Source organism: Canis aureus, chromosome 13 (assembly GCF_053574225.1).
Source record: "Canis aureus isolate CA01 chromosome 13, VMU_Caureus_v.1.0, whole genome shotgun sequence".
Lineage (NCBI taxonomy): Eukaryota > Metazoa > Chordata > Mammalia > Carnivora > Canidae > Canis > Canis aureus.
Window position 1 is genome coordinate 40621018 of NC_135623.1, and position 13589 is coordinate 40634606.

Here is a 13589-nt window from a genome sequence, read left to right on the forward strand (position 1 = left end):
AGAAGACATGGAGGAGAGTCCCCAAGGTAGCAGACTCAGCCCTGTAAGTTTGTTCAGTCTGCTAGATGTAAATAGTCCTCCAGCTTATGATCTGAGGCATTTATTGCATGTCTACTGCATGCCAAGCATTGTCTTAGGTACCAGAGATACTCTGGTGATGAAAGCAGATAATGTTTTATACATTTGTGAAGGTGAGGAGAGTGAGATGTAGAGACCGAGAAATACATCTATGAGAATGTGTGAGATAGAGATAATGCCATGAAAATAATCACCTGTGTGATATGACTGGAATAGTGACTTTAGCTTGGTTGGTCCAAAATAGCTTCTCAGAGGAAATGGTGTTTAAGTTAAGACCTGAAGTCATCCACAGGGGCACCTGGGTGGCTCTGTGGTTGAGCATCTGACTTTGGCTCAGGGTGTGATCCCAGGGTCCGGGATCAAGTCCCACATCAGGCTCCCTGTGAGGAGCCTGCTTCTCCCTCTGCCTATGTTTCTGCCTCTCTCTGTGTGTCTCTCATGAATAAATAAATAAAATCTTTAAAGAAAACCAAAGTCATCCACAAAAAGATCAAAATCAGTACATCCAAAATCAAGAAATATTTATTGGGTGCTTGGTATATGCCACACCCTTATTAGGTGCTCAGTTTATACTGAAAAACAGGCAAAGATCTTTGCCTGGGTATCTTATATTCTACCCTAGGTAGGAGGGGGACACACAATAAATAACAAGTATTATAAATAAGTACATTATATGGTATATCAGAAGGTGGTGAGATACACAAACAAAAGATATAAAACAGTCTAGGGAAAACAGGTAACATGGGAACAGAATGTAAGGGTAATTTGAGTGCTTGGGATAGGCATCACTGAGCAGTTACCTGTGAGTGCAGACCTGAAAGAGGTGAAGAAATTAGCTGTATATAAGGGACTATATAGAGGAGAGCTAGAGCAAAGGCCCTAGGTCGCAATCATGGCTGACATGTGTGAAAAACAAGAGTATGGCTATAGCAGAGTGAATAAGGGGGGCTTAGTATTAGGGGATCAGAGATGTCACCAGAGGCAGGCCATCTAAGCCTTATAGGTCCCTGGGAGGAGTCTGTGTTTTCACTCTGAGCAAATTGGAGATCCATTTCAGGATTTTGAGCCAACTTTGATTTCAGCAGGGTTACTGTGGCTGCTGTGTGAAGAACAGATATTTAGGATTAAGAGTGAAGAGGACCAAATTTAGCAAGCCAAATAATCCAGGTGGGAGGTAAAGATGGTTTGGAGCAGGCATGTTGGAGTGGAAATGGTAGATGTGATTGGATTCTGGATGTATATTGAAGGTAGAGGCAGTATGATCTCCCATCACATTAGACTAGGATGTGGGATAAAGAGAAGACACAAGTATAATTCCAAGGTTTTGGCATCAGTAAGTGGAAAATGGAATCATATCAGTGGAGATAGGAAGGCTGTTGTGGAGCAGGTTTTGAATTGAAGATTAGGGGTAAGCATAGAGGCACAAGGAAATTTTTTTATTCTGTTATTTATATGTTAAAAAGTGTTCCTGAATTTTATACATCGAAAAATTCATCTGGGGCTTAAGTAGTTTATGATTTTAAAAATGGAGAAGTGGCAAAAATGGGGGTAGAGAGGCAAAGGAAATAGAAGGGAGAAAAGGCATTATACAGATACTGTTTTGCTTAGGTTAGTATATAAATATACTCTAACGAGGTGCCTGAAACAGTTGAGCATCCAACTCTTGATTTCAATTCAGGTTATGATACCAGGGTCATGAGATAAAGCCCTGCATTGAGCTCCATGCTCAGCAGGGAGTCTGTTTGAGGTTCTCTCTCTCCCTCCTTCCCTCTCCATCTGTCCCTCCTTCCTGCACATGCACACACATGCACTCTCTCTCTCCCTCTCAAATAAATAAATAAATCTTTAATAAATAAATATACTCTTAGCTATGTATTAAAAGTTCTAAGTTAAATGTGTTTTTAAAATTTATCAGGATAAAAATAGAATATATACTTTTAAGAAAAGGGGTGAGAAAAGTGATAAATTATTTCACTAAAAGTCAGGAAGGAAAAAGAAAGAAATGACAAAATATGGTATGTAAAAACTGAATGCAATGAGTCAAAGAAGTCAGTCTGAGAAATGGGTAGGGGGTAATACCATTTACTGACATGAGGAAGGCTGGGCAGGGGAGTTTGTGTTAAGAACTTGATTTGGTGTAGAGAGAGAGAGAAATCTGATTTGGTCATGTTAAATTTAAGATTCCTATTTGACATCCCAGTCACATCAAATACTTAAATACATGTCTGAAACTTAGATAAGAGATCTTCACCAGAGGTTTATATCTAAGAGTCATTAGCAAATGAATGAGTCCATCCATCCATCCACGGGCATGGATGATGATGATGATGGTAATGATGGTGATGATGGCTGCTACCATTTGTGGAGTACTTAAGAATAAAAATTTTGGAGAAGTAGATCTCCTATGCTGATGGAAGTATTGCAGCACTGGGAATCCTGGCAATTTGATAACTTGATACTGCTGGTCTTGCTCTTGGGAAGAAGGGGGTAGGGGCTGGGGTTCGTGATGATTAAAGATCTCAAGGCATCCTGTTTATCCCCTAAGTGTTGAGACATTCAGGAATAGAAGGCTCAGAACTTGGTGGGACTCTTTAGTCTGAAGATTTGTAACTTTCTTCCAAGTCAAGAATTTTAAAAATAGTATTCTTTTGGCTATTTCCTGTCCTCCATTCTAGCTGTCCTCTTCTAACTTCTGTTAGGTGGATATTAGAACTTCTAAATCTTTTCTCCATATCTCTCAACTTTTCTTTCATACCATCCATCTTTGTCATTTTGAGCTACATTCTTCCAGAGTGGAAGAAGACTCGTTTGTCAGTCTTTCAGCTCTCAAATTTTTTGCTTCCACTATGTCTATTCTGCTCTTGGTTTTATTTCAATAAACATTTTTTTATTCTCAAGTTTTATAGTCAGTTCATCTTTTTTTTTTATGAATCTGATATATTCTTGAGTCTCTTTGATATTATATATTTGTTTTAACTGAGAGATACCAGGTATACTGAACATTAAATCTTTTAGGGTTTTTGTTTGCTTTCAAGGCTATTTAGCAATACATTTGTAAAGTGTGGAGACTGCATTGTAGTGACCAAATATAAAGGCAGGTGGCAGAAATACTATTTTAGAATTTGATTCAGATTTTATAGTAATTTTGTTTATAGAACTCAGAAAGAAGTGGTAAGAGATGTATCTCTTTATTTCCCAGATTAGATTAAATACAGCAAAATTCTGTTTTCTTAGCTCTGTCAGCAAGAATAAAATTGAATCTCAAGCTATACTAAAGAATCCTGACAAACACAGGAAACTGTGAGATTAAGGCATGGTATAACAAGTGGGCTGACCTAGAAAAAGTTTTTTGCTTTTGGGAAAGTAGGTATTTAAACTAACTTATAGTGGTCAAACTTGTTTTTCCCACGCAAGTTTGATATATTCCAGGAAGCCAGTAATTAAATACAGTAGCATTGTTTGCCCACTTATTTTAGTGACTTAAATGTTTAGAATTTTGGAAACTTTAATGTTTCTCTGAAATATTTGTGTTGGGGTCATTAAAGTTGGGCTTTACAACTTTGGTTTTTACTGTTCGATTTTTACTGTTAGACCTTTTGGTATTAACTTGATGCTTCCTATCATCTTAAAGAATATAATTGCTAGCTGTTGATTAAGACAATAAGATTATTTAATGAGGCTCTTTGATTTGTGTCGGTATAGAAGAAATATGATTTCTGAGGCCTGTATTCTACTTTGAGAGAAGCTAGAATACAAGTAGAGTTGGCTGGGTCTTAGATAACCCACCCAAAGCAGCCCAGAGAGCCACAGGGCACAGGTTGAACACAGCCATAGTCTTTTAGATGGCACAGGCATCAAGATGGGGATCATTTAAAAGCATAGAAAGCAGAAACACAGAGCATGGACCTGGATAAAACTGGAATGGGAATAGACAAATCCAGATCCAAGGAAAGAAAGGACTGTGAAAATCGGACTGACCTTTGCTTTTAGTGATTTCCAGGCACAGATGTGTGAGTTAGTTATCTGGGCTTAATAGTACAGGTATGCTGTGTAAAAACTGAAGAATTAAGACATATAACTGTTTACTTCTGTTCTATGTAAATAGAACAGTCCCCCTAGATAATATCAGTTTTAATAACAGAATAGGACCCAGAAACTTTTGTAGTCTCGTGTGGTCTTTCAAGAAAATGAAGATGAAATAAGAAAGTATATATTTGCTATCTAAAAATGTTTTCTGAATTTGATACAATGCAGTGCACAGTCTCTAGGGCTGAACATGTCATCTCTTCATTATCTAAGTTCTAAATATGTCATAGCCCCATAATTTGGCAACTAAGTTTTTAAAAAACTTTTAAAAGCTCAGTGTTAACAATGACAGTTGGCTCGTTTCCAAGTTCCATCGTGGAAGTAGATCACCAAACTCAGAAAAGAATATATCTAATATTATAGCTAATACAAGTTATTTTATTTATACATTTATTAATTAAAGTTGCTATTTTTTATCAATCATTCATTCATTCCTGTGACAAGTTTTTGGGGGAGGAGTGGGAAAACTAGGAAATACAGCAGTCCCTCCTTATCCATGGAGAATATATTCCCAGGCCCCAACGGATGCCTGAGGCTACAGAGAGTCTTGAACCCTGTCTATGCTGTTTTTTCCTATACATACTATAAAGTTAAATTTATAAATTTGGCACAGTCAGAGATTAAGAACAACTAATAGAACAGAACAACATACTGTAATAAAAATTATGTGAATGTAGTCTGTCTCTCAAAATTCCTTATTTCAGTTCCTTTTTTTTTTTAAGATTATATTTATTTATTTGAGAGAGACAGAGCATGAGCAGGGGGAGGGGCAGAGGGAGAAGCAGGCTCTCTGCTGAGCAGGGAGCCCGATATGGAGCTTGATGTGGGGCTTGATCCCAGGACCCCAAGGTCATGGCCTGAGCCAAAGGCAGACACTTAACTGAGTGAGCCACCCAGGCACCCCTACCCTTCTTCTTGAGATGATGTGAGAGGATGGAATGCCTACAGGAGGGATGCAGGGAGATAAATGACACAGACATTGTGACCTAGTGTTAGGCTACTATTGACAGTATGTGAGAAGGATCGTCTGCTTCCAGACCACAGTTAACCATAGGTAACTGAAACCATGGAAAGCAAAACCATGGTTAAGGTGGGACTAGCTGATTTAGACAAATGATTCAAGAAGTTTAGTCACAAAGGGAAGGGGGAAGGCATTTTGCCTGGCCCTTAATTAAGTATTCAGTTCCTTGGGGAAATGATATGCCATTGTAGATTTGTTTGATTTTATTGTATCTTGAAATTATTCACCTCCCCTTCTTTCCAACACTGTTCCTACCCAGTTTCTCAAGGAGGGCAGTGAGACTAGGAGGTACTGGCAAGTGACAGTGTTTTGGATTGCTCTTCATTGTATCCTTTCAGTTCAGCTCTTTGTGACTTTAGTTAATACATTCCCAGTCCCTCATCTGTAAGTGAACTAATGTTATTAAAGAGCTGAACACCATGAATCCATACTTAATGCTTCTCCGAAGTTTTCTCTGAAGAACTCCTACCTCAGACTAACCATGTTCCCAGGAAGATCTGGGAAGGTAGACTGTAGTAGCTTATCTCAAGCACAGAATCTCTGTGCTTTTTTTAGTATACTTTTTTTCCCACTTCTATTCCAAAATATATTCATATTTGTTTTAACATAAAAATGTTTATCATTTAATAAAATCAATCCTCCAGTAAAATGCACCATATTTATCTTGTTGCTTGCACACTGGTTTTAGTTTTACTCTAGGGGGTGGTTCTGCCTCAGTTTGAGGAACTGGATGTACTTGAAAGAACATTGGGTTGGGGATGGAAGTATTTGGGCAGCCCTGTGTTTCCCATAAAATAGCTGTGTGACCTTGGGAAAATCATTTAAAGCTATGGGTTTCCATTTTCCTCTATATTAACAAGGAGAGGTAAGCCATCAGATTGTGTAATCAAAGTTCCTTCCTCCTGTCATTCGGTAACAACAAAGAATCTGGAATGACAGACCCATCCCCATAGGACCTAAGCGGTTACACATCATCAACCATGAGATCCAGTTTGTGTAACTTGCTGCCCCTCTCCTCTTTACTACTTCCTGACTACAGTAAAGACTTTTGATTCTCGGGGGTCCCTGGGTGGCTCAGCGGTTTGGCGCCTGCCTTTGGCCCGGGGCGCAATCCTGGAGTCCCGGGATCGAGTCCCACATCGGGCTCCTGGCATGGAGCCTGTCTCTGCCTCTCTCTCTCTCTCTCTCTCTCTATGTCTATCATAAATAAATAAATCTTTAAAAAAAAGAAAGGCTTTTGATTCTCAAATGCTTAACGAATGAGTGGGCATCTTGGGATAGTTAGTTTATACATTCATCTTTCCCTTTCCTACCTGGTTGGAAATATGAATTAAGTCCATAGCCCTCCCTTGACAACTAAAATGAGCATAAAGTTTTCATGAATTTAGTCTGCTTTCATATTCAAGTTTCATCCCTTCCCTTCAACCTGTATCCTCCCTGACAGAAGTCTAACTTCTATCTAACTGTCAGCCAAAGAAATATTCTCCTGTAACCTCTACCAAAAGTCCAAAAGTTATATAAACTTTTTAAAGAAATGATTGCCAGCAAAGGGCAGTGCTTCTAGGATTGTCCAAATTGCTGTGTAAAGCACACTCTCTAAATTAACCAGATCATATTATCCATGAGAACAAGCTTCACTCTTCTTCTTAAGCTTCTTAGCTGTTTCTCTAGGCTGTACCAAATTGTGCTTCCTTTTAAAGTGGGACATACTGTGCCCATTTGAGAGCTGGTGTGACTAATGTAGCCGGAATTCCTAAAAAGAAAAAGAGAAGGAACTGAAATGCTTTAAGAATAGGGAATTTCGTTAGGCTCTTTGCAGAATACAGTATGGGTGATAATGTGGAAATATTATCCCCCACCTTATATGTAGTGGCATGGGCTCTGCCTCAAAGTCATACTAAATAAGTGACAGAGCTAGGCCTCAAACCTAAGGCTGGCCATAGCCCCTGCTATGCCCAACCATCCCTGCCTGTCACTCTTCCCTAACACCTACACTGTATATTGTGGTGATCAATTAGCTAATATACAGGTGTATCTGGATTTCTGCTTGAGAATTAGGAATATCTCATATCACAGTTCAAACATGCAATGTAAGGGACACCTGGATGGCATTTTGATCTCAGCTCAGGTCATGATTCAGGGTCTTGGGATTGAGCACTGTGTTGGGCTCCATGCTGAGCATGGAATCTGCTTGGGATTCTTTCTCTCTCTCTTTCCAAAAAAAAAAAAAAAAAGCAATGTAAAACTCCCTTGTCTTGAGCTAAAAATACAGTTACTAAATCCCTTAGCTTATGGGTCTTAAGTTTTTTTCTGTCAAAACAACTTACAAATGGCAGCCAGTGACATTTTCTCCCCATCTTGCATCCTAGAATAGCCAGCTGCTGGTGTTCTAGATCTTTGAAAAATACTTTAAATTCAGAAACTGGATGCTGGGGCTTTTGGTTAGTATTTGCATTACTGAAAGTGCTTTTATGGAGTGATAATGCAAAGGTTAATGATGGCAAACTCTATCTACAGCTGGAGGTGTACTGAGGTATGGTGCCGCTGACCCCCTGCCCTCCTCCCTGCTCACAGGCCTTGAAGCCCATCCCTAGAGCTGTGAGGAGGCAAATTAGACTTGCGTCATCAGACATTTCCTTGATGTTTGGCTTTCGACTCAGCACAGGGATATGAATACTTGTAGTAGGAACTGGCTACATACTCATACATGTACCATTGAAGGACCCCTGCTTTGGCTGAATGTTTGGTTTGCTCAGAGATGTAGCATGGTATAGTAGAAAGATCACCAGCTTTAAAGCCAAACCACTCAAATTTGAACCCCAACATTAGCCCTTACTCTGCTGTTTGACTTTGGGCAAATTATTTAACCTCTTGGAATCTCAGTTTTCCCTTCTGAGTAACAAGCATAAAATACATACATTGAAGGACTGCTAAAAGATTAAATAATAAGAAAACAAAATAGTTATAGCTACTTTGGGAGACAGTTTGGCAGTTTCCTAAGCAGCTAAACATAGTCTTACCACATGATCTAGAAGCCCTGCTCCTAGATATCTACCCAAGTGAGTTGAAAACTTAAGTCCACACAAAAACCTTGCACACTAGTGTTTATAGCAGCTTTATTTGTAATTTACCAAAGAACTGGAAGCGAGGCAGCCCCGGTGGCTCAACGGTTTAGCACCGCCTTCAGTCCAGGGCATGATCCTGGAGACCTGGGATGGAGTCCCACATCAGGCTCCCTGCATGGAGCCTGCTTCTCCCTCTGCCTGTGTCTCTGCCTCTCTCTCTCTCTCTCTCTCTGTATCTCTCATGAATAAATAAATAAAATCTTAAAAAAAAAAAAAACTGGAAGCGACCAAGATGCCTTTCAATAATTGAATGGATAAACTGTGGTATATGCATGTGATGGAATATTTTTCAGCAATAAAAAACAAATGAGCTATCAAGTCATGAGAAGACATGGTAGAAATATATGCATGCAGCTGAGTGAAGGAAGCCAGTCTGAAAAGGCTACATACTGTGTATGATTCGAACTGTATGGCATACTGGAAAAGGCAAAACTATAGAGACAGCATAAAAAGATCAGTGGTAAGGGTTTGAGGTAAAGGGCTGAGGGATGAGTAGATGAAGGACAGGGGATTTTTAGGGCAGTAAAACTATTTTGTATGATACTGTAATGGTGGATCAATGGCATTATGCTCTTATCAAAACTCATAGAATGCACAATGCAAAGACTGAACCCTAATATAAATTGTGGACTTCGATAAGCAAATTAAGTTTCTCTAAAAAGATCAAACAAGAGGATATATGTCAACTACTAACTAGTACATGCTAGGCTCTAATGGTAGATGCTATTTTTATTCTTATTTTAAATTCTAATAATGTCATTGAGTCATAGTTTCTGTTTGGGTTAGATGTATCAATTTTAGCTAAAAGTGATATTTAAAAATCTAGGTGGTTACCAAACGAGAATTAGTTGTGTTTTATAATTATGAATTGGTTCAAAGAAATGTCATGTTTTCTCCCCTGTCACTCATCCTATGCAAAGTTAATGATTTGTTGCCGAATCCAAGGAAAGCAAACTGTGGCTCAGGCATGAGTTTCATTGAGTTTTATTTCAGTCCATGAATTACAGTTGGTGTAAAATTTGAGTCTGGATTTACTTAGTTATAATGCAATTGCAGTAGAAGGAGCCTTGAGTTGATTTTACCATATCCTGTGTTGTTATGTAAAATACTAACGTTAATCAAGAACTGCCCTGATACAATATCCTTATTTGTCTTGCATGAAGTTTCTCCTCTTTATAAGTTTTTTTTGTATGGTTCAAATTAGTGTGGGAAGAATAGACAGGAAATATAAATTTAAGTGACACATGTTAATCATAAAAGAACTATATGACAAAGCATTAAAATTTTAATTTTAATTTTGCCAACATCTGATAGAATAGAAGGGATTGTATAATTAAATAAGAACTAATGCCTGTTCTGTAACTGGAACTCGAGTGTGTCAGAGTCTCTTTCCTTTTTTCGTTAGATGCTAAGAATCTAGCCATGCAAAAAATGTCTGAAGTAGCCAAATATCACAGAACTTAAATCCAACACAACAGTGCAGAGAAGTCGTCAAGAACATGCAATAAATAGTCTTTGGGCTTTTACAAAGTGCTAAAACTAAATGTTACATTTATGTCCTTATCCTCTACCTCTTTCTTTCTTGGCAGCTTTTCTTGGCTCATTTCAGAGACATGGAATTGCAAGCAATCAGGGGAAGATGGGACAGACACTTTGTCTCTTTTCTTTCCTTTTCTTTCTCCTTTACACATGTGTGCCTTTATACCTTCTCTCACATATACATTATCCATGCCTGTTGGAAATATCTTAATGACCAGTCTAGTTGGTTTCTTTTGTCCTACCTCTGTACTTATTTTAGGTGAGGTCTCTGGCTCATGTACTGGAGTCTGTATGACAGATTATCCCAAAGTCAAAGGGACTTCGGTGGTCCAAGTGTCAGCAACAAGGGTACTTGCTGGCATGATTTGGGCTTGCTTTGGGATATGTGGATATTGGGGATCCACTGGCCTATGGAAGGGTATAGAGCTGAACCAGGGCGGGAAGCAGGATAAGTTCAGAACTACCCATGAAAGAGAAAGAATATATGCTTGAACAAAAGGTATTTCTGGGGACTGTGAGAGCAGATTGTAGTTCAGGGCAGACTAGCAGCACCCTCTACCCCACCTGAGGGTGTCACAGAAAAGGAGTGGGCTTGGAGCCAGAGAATACGGCCTGCAGACCAAATGTGCAGGTCGAGGGTGGGAAAGGTAGGTGAAGCAAGGGCAATAGTCAGGTGGCTTGTTGGTTTCTCAGCTGCCTGCTGACTCTCTGCTGAGTCAGTGCCAGCCACACAGTACAAGCCATACTTTGGTGCTGGCTGTACACATACTGTTTCCTCCTAACTCCTGTCATTCAAACAGGATCTAGTTTCCTGGCATGAGCAAATTGTTCCCACTGAGTACACACACTCTGCTGTGAGCAAGGCAAGGCAAATCCTCGGAGGAACCAAAAGGATTTCTCACTCTGAGATAAGGAAGGAGATGGAGAGGGGCTGACTTCACCTTCTGTTTATGCAGGTTTTGGATGAAGTGAGTTGAGCCCACACTTCTCCCACAGTAAACAAAGTTCAAGTGGGTTTACCCAGTAGAAATCTAGTCTGACTGTCACTTGACTTGTCTAATGGATCTAAATATTTAACCTACCCTCATCCTGAATCCTAGAGTCATGTGTAAGTGCTAATGACCAAGGCTCCGAAAGCAAACACTGCAACTGGAGTCAGAAATGTTGCAACTAGTACAACTGCTGTGACGTCCTAGAAACTTTTGAGTATGCCAGAGGAAATAAGCCTAAAACCATGGAACTGGCAGCCAGGAGGCCTGGGCTCTCCAACTTAGTCTGAACCTCTGGGTCTCTTCTGTCAAATGAGGACACGGGGCAAAGCATCTCAGGGGACAAGTCATTTTTCTGTCTTGTAGCCTGACACAACCAACAGGGATTCATGAACTTAGCCGCATGAATTGTGAAACCTAAGTTCGTGGTTCTGTTCATTCTGTGATAGTGTGTTGGTGCAACAGTTTCTTCAAGATAGAAAATGAATTTCCCATTACTGCATCTACTCTCTGTGCCTCCCCCCACCACATTTTATTCAAATTATGCCAGTGATTAAAAAGTTTGGCCTCTCAGTGTTTCTCTACAGAGACTAGAATCACCACCCCCTTGGGTGCTTTTAGCAGTCTGTCTCTTAGAGGTCACAGTGATTGGGGGTGAGGTGCTTGTGATATTTGATGGGCAGCAACAGAGCCATTGAATTATTATTATACTCTGGACAGTCCTGCAAAGTCAAGAATGATCCCACAACCTGCAAGGCTCTCATCTATTCTGCCAGATAATAAGAGAACGTAACTTTGTTTTACACACAGATATATAATATTTTTCATGTTTGAAAATATACACTGAATTTTCTAGGAATATGTATAAATAGAAGTAAGATTGTACTTTGTTGTCTTCAAAACTTAACCAAGAATCACTTGTTTCAGAAAAATCAGGTCACCAGTAACAGACACTAATGATCTTTGAGTACCAGAACAGCATACTGTATTGCGTGTAATGGAATAGTCTGTATTGTAAAGGTCACATTATGGTGACTCTAACAGGTGGATGTATCTGAGGCTTCACTGCTTTTTTAGAGCAGTCATGCAAGGTATTTATATATTGAAATACTTATTATTTATAGAAGTTATTTCCTTTTCATTGCTCCTTTGTATTATAATTTACAAACTATATTATTTTTAAAAACATGTGTATTGGTGGGTTATTTTATATCAGATTGATAAATACAGCACTACGAGCCACAATGTAAGCCACAAATGTAATTCTAGATTTTCTAATAGCTACATTTAAAAAAGTAAAGAGAACGTATAAATAGTCCAATACTTTGTTTACCAAATATGCCCAAAGTATTATCATTTCAATGTGAAAGGAATAGCAAACAATTTTTTTTTAAGATTTCATTTATTCATGAGAAACAGAGGCAGAGACATAAGTAGGGGGAGAAGCAGGCTCCCCATGGGGAGCCCAATGTGGAACTTGATCCCAGGACCCTGGGATCATGACCTGAGTCAAAGGCAGGCATGACCACTGAGCCACCCAGGTGCCCAGAAGCAATTACTAATGACATATTTTACTCTTTATTTCATACTAGGACTTCCAGATCCAATGTGTACTTCACATAGCACACTTCAGTTTGTTTGAGGCTCCTTCCACACATGGCTAGTGGCTTCTGTGTTGGACAAGGCAGGTCTAGTGACATGGCTTTCAGTGCTCTTCCAGCCTCTGTGCAGTTCAGCTTTCCAGGTGTTCCCATCCATGACTTCGCATTATTCCATGCCATGATTTCCGCCTAGACCATGCCCTCCTGTGACGTGACCTTGGTGGGGCACAGGGGCACTGCCGCAGCATTTACCAGCCTCCACCCGTTCTATGCTAGAGCCAAAGGCCCTGAATGTACGGACGGTTTCTCCGAGTCTTGCTCACACTGTTCAGTGTGCTAGGGTACCAGCCCCAGAAGGGAGGACTAATGATCTGGAAGCAGAGGTCTGGATTTAGAGAAGTGGTTGAGTGGCAAGAACTGAAGGGCTCAGAACTATAGAACTTTACTACAGAATTTCACAGATTTACTATTTTTTGAGTAATTTCTTCTTTTCTTTTCATCTTCATCTGCTCATTCGGCTCACTTATAGAATGCACATACAAAGGGAATCGGACCAGGTGATTTTCTGAGGCCCTTCCCTGTCCATGGTACTGCCCCCTAATTTGGAAGGGGGTCCACCAGAGCTTCTGACCTGGTCCCTCCAAGGACTGCCAACTCCCAACCAGGTCTTCCTGGCCCTCTGGTATTTGAAATGTGTTTCCATAATGCCTAAGAGCTGTGTTCAGGGATGTATGTGTAGAGGGTGGTGTGGAAGGTATGGGGGGCAGAGAATGTGGAGCCTGGCTGGGCAAAGTGCTTTACTTATGTTGGCCTACTGAATCAGTAGGACAGCGGTTTGAGGTACATGCTATAGTTATCCTCATTTTTCACAAAAGGAAGTATGGGCAAAAGAGGTTAACTAACTTGCCCCAGGACGCAGGAACTGTCCTCATTACATTTTTTAAGCTGCCAGGCAGAATTTTTTCTTTTTTTTTCTTTTTCTTTTTTTTATAATAAATTTATTTTTTATTGGTGTTCAATTTACCAACATACAGAATAACACCCAGTGCTCATCCCGTCAAGTGCTCCCCTCAGTGCCCGTCACCTATTCACCCCCACCCCCCGCCCTCCTCCTCTTCCACCACCCCTAGTTTGTTTCCCAGAGTTAGGA

At 39.9% G+C, this 13589-nt stretch overlaps 1 protein-coding gene across 8 annotated transcripts in view; it reads left to right on the top strand.

Moving 5' to 3' along the window:
• CRADD (CARD and death domain containing adaptor protein) overlaps positions 1 to 13589 on the top strand; it is a 177856-nt gene that overhangs the window by 123368 nt on the left and 40899 nt on the right. The gene's annotated exons all lie outside the window — the stretch shown is intronic.